Here is a 10884-nt window from a genome sequence, read left to right as displayed (position 1 = left end):
ATCAAACTATGATACTCAAACTCTCAAACTAGTTTAGGGCAAAGTGTGCATATTCGACCACACTCATCACTTGTGCCCCAACGTCCCGTCTCACATCACAATGCATGTGAGCTAAGTCACATGGAAGCAATGGTTCGAATGGTAAACAACGAGATTAACATGTATCGATGTGTACGGTTTCCCCATTCAGTGAAGAATATGGTTTTGTAGTTAGGCACAACGTGTGTAGTATAATGTGTGAAGCATGATCCTCCACATTTGTCCTATGTCATGATACATTGGCGTTACAAAAAAGGCCTCGTTTACAGAGGAATCTAGTGATGCATCCCATTTACCAAACCATTTTTCCATATCTTGCATCCAACCCAAACACAAAATTTTGCTTTTATGTATCTTTTTGCTGGCTTCCCATACGATTCTAGAAATTTAATGTGAGGGATTTTTTGAATCTTAAAGATGTATTCAACAACCCTTTTTTTAAAATAAATAAATAAAAGATAAGCCCTGGTATTATAAAATCATTAGAAATACAAAAGTTGAGTTTGATAAATGAGGCCAAAGTGAGCACATGCACTCAACACACATAATGAAGTTATCCTGTCAAGAGACAAGCCCTCACTTTCCATGTGTTTGAGACACTTCAGGGCTTCATGTCCTTGTCCTTGTTGAGCATGGCCAGCAATAAGGGCTGACCAAGCAATCACATCTCGAAGATGAAGCTCTTTTAGTACTTTTCTTGCTTTCTCAAGCATACCACATCTCGAAGATGAAGCTTTCTCAAGCATACCCAGAAATTATTGCAGACCATGTGATGACATTGCGATTAGAATGGACTTCGAGTGCTTTTTGGGCTTTGTCAAGCATTCCACATTTAGCATACATATAAACTAAAGCGTTACCAAACACAATATCCTTCTCTATGAAGTTTCGGCTCCGAATTTGATCATGAATTTGTTTGAAAGACCCTCATTTTCTATTTGTTTGAAACAATTTAATGCTCCATGGTCATGCCCTTGTTGAGTATGCCCTGTTTCGAAGCATTTTAAAGCTTCATGAACTCGGCCTTCTTGTGCATAACCTGAAATTAATGAAAAGGAACCCTCGTGTACAAACTCAAATCCATGGCTTCAAACATGATGGCTGGTTCAGTCAAAACAACAACAACAACAACAACAAAACAAAGCTAATGCTAACCATAAATCCATCCATCCATTCATGAGGAGAGGAGGACCTAAAAACACTTCCGATGAACAATTAAGGGCCCAAACTCCTCATATTCTGATTTTGCTATCCACATCTATTGAGATGTGCTGAGTGATGCAAACATAGAGCCTCCAATCCAGACACTATATTTCGTTTCAAGTGGTGCCACTACTTTGATTTTCATACAACTTGATGCAAGTGTCGTTATCTCCTTGCTCATCCTATCAGAAATGCCAGGTCAACACCCCTTTCTATGGCAATGATCTCAATGGGAAGTGATCTCGTCTCAAGGAGGAGGAGGTTGGGGGCCATGTAGACTTCATCATGTGTGTGTGGAGTGTGAGTGTAGGCATATTTGTCCTCTCACTAAACCTTAGTGCATGGCCATTAAATTAAATGCTCGTTTTTTTATAGTGGATGAGAGTACATATGCTCCCGCAAAAACAAACTCCAAACATCACAACGGATGCACATAGGTTTTTCTCTAAATTCACTTTCCTTATTGAATGCATATTCATGCATGTTTCTTGGCATTGTGGTCCCACCCCCCTTGCATGACTCAATACAAGTTTATCTATGTCGCGGATATTAGCAATGCGTTGGCCGACATACTGAAAGCAATCCGTTCGGTGATTACATGATTGGCCCTCCCTAAACCGGCTTGAATTTGAATGGACATGTTAATAACCCTAAACCTTCAAACAATAGAAAAGTACCCGAATTTTATATGTATTGCGTCCAATGTCTCCCTCACCATTGGATTTCATCCCGTTCTATATACAACCAACCCAAATTTCTAAAGGTTATCACGTTTTTAATTAATGAGGGCACCATGTCCCGAACGTAGTATTCACGTCAATTCGCTTTTATGTTTACCACTTCTACCAACTTGCCTCTAGCTCATATTTGGTGATGTGCATTGTGAAATATGGCCACATGAAAGACTTCCATTCCTAGTGAATTTTATTGGCATTCTTGTCTCTCTAATGAGAAATTATCTCGTTATGAGAAGTTGAGTTTGAAAATTGATTGAACTTTGTCACACAATAAAAAATATATAAATGAATTGTAGGGTCGTTTGCTTATTAGTTATAAGAATTCATTGAATTCTGGGTTGACACGAAGAGGTTGACATACTAAACTTATCATAGCATATTTACTAATTCTGGTCTACCCTATTTTGTATGATTTAATTTGCATTCATATTTCAACAAACCCGCATTACAAAAAAGTAGTTCTAGCTATTGTCAACTCTAATGTTTCGCCTCTAATTTTTCTCTTTATTGCATCAATTTCTACATGTTTATTTGTTCATAAGGTGAGAGAATGAATACACTATTTGTACTTTTCACATGATATCTTGATTTGACATTTCCTCCTTTTTAATTTATTAGCAACAAATTTAGACCCATGGGTTGTGGAAAACAAAGTTGCCGAATTGAGTGGATGGTGATGCCAGATAATGTACAAAGACAATAATTTGCTAGATCAAACTATTGGGAATGCCAATATGATGTTGAAAATTGTGTAGACTAATATTATGATCATAGATTGAACCATGTGTGATATGCGTGGTATTCGACATCCGCAATATTCGTAGTATTCGAGCATATAAAATTGCTCCAAGAATATTATAAAACCATTTGTTTATGGAAAATAAATTTACATAATAAAAATTATTCAATTCACTTAAAAAAGAAGAAGGAAAAATCACCAATTAATAGAAAAATGGAAGGTCTTCAAAATCACACTAACACACTAACATAGGAAAGAAAAGTTTTAATTAAAGCGATTATGAGCCCTTTTGATGCATCTGAATGGATGATTTTAGATGATTTCACAGATCAAAGAGGAATTATAACTCTTAAAAATGTGAATGATTGCGAAGAGCTTCTTGATTGAGCCATGGAAGTGTAGAAGCTTCTTCATTTTCCATGGCTCAATGAAAATTTGTGATCCAGAGCTTCTTTATTGAGCCACGGATTGAAGTCATTATACACCTCTAGATGTGAAATACTCTTCAAAAGTTTCTTCTTCAGGGGGTCATGGATTTGTCAACAGAACCTGAATTGTTTAATGACACATTCTTGTAAGTTCATCAACAGATTAAAGGAGAATCCGAACTAATCCTTCTTCCCCAAAAGGGCTTCTCAATCAACAGTGAAGGGATTCTTCAGCAGAAAACGAATATCTGCATAAAATGCATAACATATTAAATAAAGATCAGAGGCATTAATATCACTTTGATTCTTCTAAATGCAAAGGTTTCTTCATCGAAAATCTATGGCTTCCTTAACAAAAAAATGAGCCCCTACATAGAATGCATAACTCCTCTTTCACAGATCAAAAAAGGAATTACGCCATTATACCTGTACTTGACAATAATTCTTCTACAGAAAACTCTTCTTCAACAAGCCATTATACGTTAACTTTGCAATGAATCTTCAAAACAAAAGCTTCTTCATTAATGAGCCATGGATTCTCTTCCAATAGAGAATTCGCTTCTGCATAACTCCTCTTTCACAGATCAAAGAAGGTTTTCAACCCATTTAACCTGCACGTGAGAATGATTCTTCAAAAATAGAAAAATAAGACAGCTTCTTCATGTCAGCAATCCATGGATTTCTTCAACAGAAGAATGAGTTTCTACATAGAATGCAAAATAAAATTCTCTCGACACAGATCAAGGAAGGATTCAAGCCATTACATGCCATCATTCACATGATATGAATATAGAATATATATGACCGAAGTTTGATGGAGTCGAACCCTAAATTTCGAGGAGCCGATGTTTGATGTTGTTCCCTGTTGATTGCTGATTGCTATTCCATGCAGAGCTCTTCTCTATTCGCTACTCGTCGAATGCATTTTTTCAAAAAAAAATTAGGGAAAAAAGGGGAAAAAAAAGTTAACGAATATTGGAATAAATATTCTTATACGTATTCGTTGGTATTCGTGGGGGAGGCCCCACGAATGCGAATATCTCAATCTATGATTATGATATATGATAGCAATGCTTTTGCATTCTATGTTTTCACATTGGATAAAGATGTGAGGTACCTTCTCTAGACAGATACCATGCGAGAGTAAGAGAAACCTCATCATTGAGGTTTCATCCAATTATCATTAAACTAATTTATTTTCCTTGCATGTACATATTATTCTCGGAAAGTCGTGAAAACGACCATAACCTCGGAAAGTCATGAGAACAAACATAACCACGTAGCCATCACAATATGTCAATTTTAAGTGAAGTCACTCATTTGCAAGTAGAGGTGTATCTTTGGTTATGAAAACCTCTTATGGTAGCTCATCCAATTGCACCATCTCCAATGTTTCCCATTGCCAAAACAATATTAATAACAATTTAGCTATATATCATCAACACCAAACTCATTGATTAACCAATGTGTTTACATTTAGAAATGTGGGTCTGTAACCTTGTTTCAATTTAGGAGAACGACGTAGAAATATGCATACTAAGAAAGTAAGAAAGTAAGATATATTAATGTCTTCTACGGACAAAATTGGCCCATGAGACAATTGGTTTACAACAAAATAGGGTGTTTTACTCAATCATAAAAAATAAATAGAACTTAAGCTAAAAGAGTTATAGTATTGTACAAAATGTGTTATGGTGTATCATATTCTATAAAGGAAATGACTTTGTACTAGGCCTAATTTCATTTCCATCCAAGTCTCTTGAAAAGAAGCAGGAGGTCAAATGGTTTTGATGTGGGTGTGACCCGTGGTCTCGATGTAGAAGGTACCCCAACCATGGCTTCTAGGCGGTGTAGCTCACATTCCCTTATTTTCTTAATTGCTTCTACACCACATTGAGTTGCTTTGAAACCCGACATCTGAGGGCATTTAGTTCTTCTTTGGTTTTATGCTTCATCAAGGAAGAGACTGAGTGGTGCGTGTGTGTCCACATTCATTGTCTCCCCCTGCCCCTAAAAAACTTCATTGGTTACATGTTGGTGAATATTAGAAAAGTTATTGTTAACATTTTGTAGCTTATTCTCTCTAGTATGTTGTTTTAGCTCTAAGATATATCTACCTAATTTCTTTATATCTAGAGTATCTAATAGTTTAGAAAGGGTGGGAGAGGGTCCGAGATGTCTTGGTATTTTCCCCTTATCTCGATGTAAGTTGGACATTTGCATGTAAACTAGTACTCATCCTCTATCTCTATGTGACATAATCTACATATCCTTTCCTCTCTAGGGTCTCCATTAGTATGACCATTCTCAATCTCAAGTTAGTGAGATGATATTCTAAGTTGTCCAATGGCCCTCTCTAGGGTCTCCATTAGTATGACCATTCTCAATCTCAAGTTAGTGAGATGATATTCTAAGTTGTCCAATGGCCCTCTCTAGGGTCTCCATTAGTATGACCATTCTCAATCTCAAGTTAGTGAGATGATATTCTAAGTTGTCCAATGGCAACCCTTAGTGCATTTGGTAAGAATGTATCTAGATATTTTGGTCGTGTAATAAAACCTAACTTAGAGTAGTGCATGAAGTGTTCGTTCTAGTACACCAATTTAGATGGGAGTGGCTATAGTGGGGTGATACATTTATATCGAGTGTAAATTTGCCATATTTCTTGGCATATTACTTTATTATGGTTCTCATGAGAGATTAAAGTTTTATCAATCTTGTGGTTGGACCTAAGGGGAGGTACATTATTAATGTCTATGCCGTTTGCAAGAAGCCAACTCACCATCATGCTATACCAAGAGCTAGTATATCCAGACTCATGGAGTGATCGACATGCCTCAAAAGCTTGACGAGATATCCTATCTTGTGGTTGGTCATGTAGATTCCTATGAATAAAGACTACAAGTTGAAAACGTGCTTCTATTAACATCGGGGGCAAAGTGAACTTAGCTCTAATAATGGCATGTGGTACTGTCAATTTGCTTCAGAGTTGACGTGATAACATCATCACCAGTGGTCTCTCTAATTGCATCCACATGAAAGATGGTAGCCTTGGAGCCCAAACCATTGATGCACACATGAGGGAAGGGATCACTAATGAGTCAAAGAGCCACCCCTTAGTCCGTGGCTCTTGAAAGTATGTCTGGTGGCATTGTCTCTCTAAGAGTGAGAGGGATGCATATCCTCTCGTAATGCTATCTTTGGCTGCCTGTATCATTAGAAATTTACTTGAGCGGGCATTGAAAGTGACTCCAAGATATATATATGATCCAACTACCTCAACTGGTCTATGAGAGAGGGTTAGATGACACTTAGTTCTAACTCAAGCTGATGTGTGAAAGATAAGGACTTTAGTTTTCCCTAAATTCACTACCAATCCTCTTTGTGTGCAAAAGTCATCTAAGGCATTAAGGTGCCTTTGTAGGTCGTGTTTAGACTCAGAGAGCAAAACTATGTCATTTGCAAGAGACAATTACTTGTATATCAAGAGAAAGTCTTGATATACAAGTAACTGAGTACATCATTCACATGGAATACAAGCCATGATTGCATATTGAATATTTTCATATAAAAAATTGTAATAGAAAGAGATGTCGTTGGTGGTATAACGGAACCAATGATAAATGGTTGGCCACAATTGGCATGGGATTATTACTTCTAGAAGAAGAGACACTATTTATCCATCATTTCAAACATCAGAGTGTAAGGTTGACGAGATTATGCCCTTAACAACCATGCAAACTAAGGTTATTGGAACTGATAAGAATATGGAGTTTATCGAGTTTGTGATTAAAGTGATTTTTTGTCCTTCTCATATATGCATATTACATGGTAAGCATAAAGTTTAGTTTCTATATTATACCGTATATTCAATTTTACCTTATAGAAATACATTATCTTTGACTTTATGCATTGGTATATCCTCCCCATTGATAAGCGTACAATGGACACAAATGAAGAAATAGTCCCATAAAAGGAAACCTCATTGTAGTCTAAATTAAACAACATGAAGATGGAGGTAGTGTTGTCGTGAAGAAAACCAGCCATTGGCGGAATCGGACAAAAAGGCGCATGAACCGGCTCTTACACGGATGGATGCGTGAATTAATATTTTGATATTGATTCATAAATGGATCGGCTGATGTAAATACTAAGTAGTACACATTTATTAGGGGATTGTGCGTATCTCTGTCAGAAGGGACAGGGAATAAAGCGATTTGACTAGGGGAAAAGGGCACCCCCTTTTGGGGAACTATTTAAGGAGAGGAGAGAAGGAAGAGAGGGTATTGCGCGTTGGCGAGGAGGAAGTGCTACTGCAGAATCGAGCGCCGAGATCTCTCTCCTCCAACCGTCGTTCTCTGCGGGTGACAGGAGTTCGCTGCCTCTGCTTCGTGGACAACTCGTGTGCTTCCAGCAGAGTCTCTCTCCTTCCCCTTGTCAGGAATAGTACTAAAACAGAGATGGAATTAGTACTAAGAACAACAGTACTATTAGTACTAAGAGGACGGGACTGCGTAAGATTCCCGAGAGAGGAAGTGAGAAGAGGAGAGAGAGAGAGAGAGAGATAGCGAGAATGAGAGAGATGATGACAACAGCTATATATTATGTGAAAAGATAAGTACAAGCGGCTAAGAGGCTTAAGACTAGCGTTGAACCAATTTGGTTCAAAACAATGCCTTGTGCCTCCTTTTATAGTGTTTTTAGGAATAATCTTGAAGCTTCTAGAATGTTCCAGAGAGATCTGGAATATACATCAATTTTCTATGATAAAGTATAAATGAAAATAATATCCTACAAAATACAATTCCTAATCTAATGGTAAGAGCTCGACCCATGTAGCATAAAGTCATGGGTTCGAGTCTTGCCATGACACTATCTCCCCCTTAAAGACGACGAGTGGAACGAGTCGGCGCTAACTGCGGACCGGGTTTGTCCGGATACTTTCGGTGGAAATCAGCAAGAAGATCTTGTGCATTGGCAACATTCTCGATGGGTTCCCAAGTACGTTCGCTCGGACTATAACCGAGCCAATCGACCAAGTAATAAAGTTTGTTGCGAACAAGTTTGGAATCGAGGATGGCAGCAACTTCATACTCCGGGCCGTCGTCCAACTCCAGCGGGGGCGGCGGTGGTGTCACACGATCGGGAATGGTGTTTGCTTTATAAGGTTCAAGAAGAGAACAATGGAAAACCGGATGTATCTGAAGCTGCGGAGGGAGATCCAGGCGGAAGGTGACATCATTAATCTTCCCCGTAATACGGAAAGGACCGAGTCGTCGATAATCCAACTTGTCGCACGGTCGAGTAGTCTTGATGTGACGACGTAAGAGCCATACTCGATCTCCGATGGCAAAAGAGGAGGGAATCCGATGACGATCCGCATAAGTCTTCTGTGTGTGTTGAGCATGACGAAGGTGAGTAGAGAGATCCATCTGGATCTTGCGTAGCCTCTCCAAATGGTCCTCGGCACGAGGGTTGGTAGGTGGCTCCGGAGTGTCGATCACCGACCAGCGAGGATGGAAACCGGTATAAGCGAGAAATGGGGAGACCCGAGTCGAGGAGTGAATAGCATTATTATACGCAAACTCCGCAAAGTGGAGAATCTCGGCCCAATCGTCCTGTTGATAACTCAGGAAACACCGGAGATATTGCTCCAACGTTTGATTTGTTCGTTCCGCATGTCCGTCAGTTTGAGGATGGTAGCCGGAGGAGAGGTTGCAGGAGACCTTGAGCATCCTGAAGAGATGCTGCCAAAATTTGGAGACAAATTGCGGGCCTCGGTCACTGATAATACTGTCTGGTAGGCCATGATGCCGAAATACCTCACGCATAACAAGAGTGGCGGTTTCCTCGCTAGTGATGGTTTTAGTACATGGCACAAAATGTGCCATCTTCGTATATCGATCGACGACGGTTAGGATAGCATCGAACCCCTTCGAGACCGGCAGATCTGTAATAAAATCAAGACAAATAGACTGCCATGGCTTACTTGGAATTGGTAAAGGTTCCAACAAGCCATATGGATGGTGTCGTGGCATCTTTGCTCGGCAGCAAGCATCACAGGTCCGAACATAGTCGTCGACAAAATGGCGCATGTGAGGCCACCAAAAAGATCGCTGCACTAACTCCAACGTCTTGGTACTACCGAAATGTCCCGCCGTATGGGTGTCGTGACAATGTTGGACGATTTGAAGGCGACCGGAGCAATCGGGGACATATACGCGCTTTTTAAAGAATAACAAACCATCACGATATTCGAATTGTCGGTAGTCAATACCTGGTTGTTGAGACTGAGAACAGGATGCCCGAGAAGTATCAATGTGCGCCAGGATGTCTTGAGCAAAACTATCCGTCTTCAAGGTTGCACGTATGTCATCGGTAATCCGTGAATCCATCGGGGTGTGAAAAATCCGCGTCGTGTGCAATCGTGTTGGTCCCAAGATTACTTGCTTTTGATTATCAAATGTTGCGTCACCAGGACGAGGTGCAAGATATGAACGCCGTGATAGTGCATCTGCTTTTCCTTGCTGCTTCCCCGGTCGATATGTGATTTCGAAGTTGAAACGCGTGAGGAATTGCGCCCACCGAGCTTGCCGTCGATTTAGTACGCGAGCGTTCTGAAAATAAGCAAGATTTTTATGATCGCTAAAGACAATGACCTGATGTGGAGAGCCCTCTAAGAAATGCCGCCATTGTACAAATGAATCCACGATGGCTAATAACTCCTTGTCATGTATTTCGTAGTTGATTTCTGCGACATTGAATTTGCGCGAATGGAAAGCCACCGGATGCAACTCTTCTTTATCGCCTTGTTGAGAAAGGATGCTACCGAGGGCGAAATCTGATGCGTCGGCCTCCATGATGAATGGTTTGCTTGTATCCACATGAGCTAGAATCGGTGCTGATGTAAAGGCTTTCTTAAGATGCCGAAAAGCCATATCTGCTTCGATGGACCAAAGAAAATGCTTGGCCCTTCTTCGTAAGTTGTGTGAGAGGTAAAATAATCTTCGAGTAATCCTGTATAAACTTACGGTAGAAGTTAGCAAAGCCTAGAAAACATTGTACATCTCGTACCGACTGTGGAATTTGCCACTCTAGTACAGTTTGGATTTTAGCTGGATCCATGGCGATGCCCTTTGAGGAGATGACGTAGCCTAGAAATTCCACTTGCTTGCAGTCAAAGCTACATTTCTCTAGCTTGGCATAAAGACCATTCTCGCGGAGTTGCTTTAGTACTAATAGTACATGAGAATCGTGCTCTTCCTGGGTCTTCGAATAAATCAACAAATCATCCAGATAAATGATCAAACAGATATCCAAGAGGTCTCTGAATATATCATTTGCCATGTGTTGGAAGACTGCGGGTGCATTGGTTAGGCCAAACGGCATAACAGTATACTCGAAATGCCCATACCGCGTGCGAAAAGCGGTCTTCCACTCATCTCCCGGTCGGATCCGCACGAGATTATACGCTCCTCGTAGGTCGATTTTAGTAAAAAACTTGGCACCATTAACTCGCTCTAAAAGACTTGATATAAGAGGAAGTGCATACCTATTCCGGATGGTGACTTTATTCAATCCGCGGTAATCAACGACAAGACGAAGTGAGCCATCTTTCTTCTTGACAAAGAAGATGGGTGCACCGGCCGGAGATTTCGAATGACGGATGAACCCGCTTGCCAAGTTCTCCTCTATGTAGGCTCGAAGGACTTCTAACTCGGTGGGTGACAAGTTGTAA

The sequence above is a fragment of the Azolla caroliniana genome, unplaced genomic scaffold (assembly GCF_043228905.1).
Source record: "Azolla caroliniana isolate FFs.n. ecotype wild unplaced genomic scaffold, voAzoCaro1.0.p SCAF_10, whole genome shotgun sequence".
Lineage (NCBI taxonomy): Eukaryota > Viridiplantae > Streptophyta > Polypodiopsida > Salviniales > Salviniaceae > Azolla > Azolla caroliniana.
Note: the sequence above shows the minus strand (reverse complement) of the source record.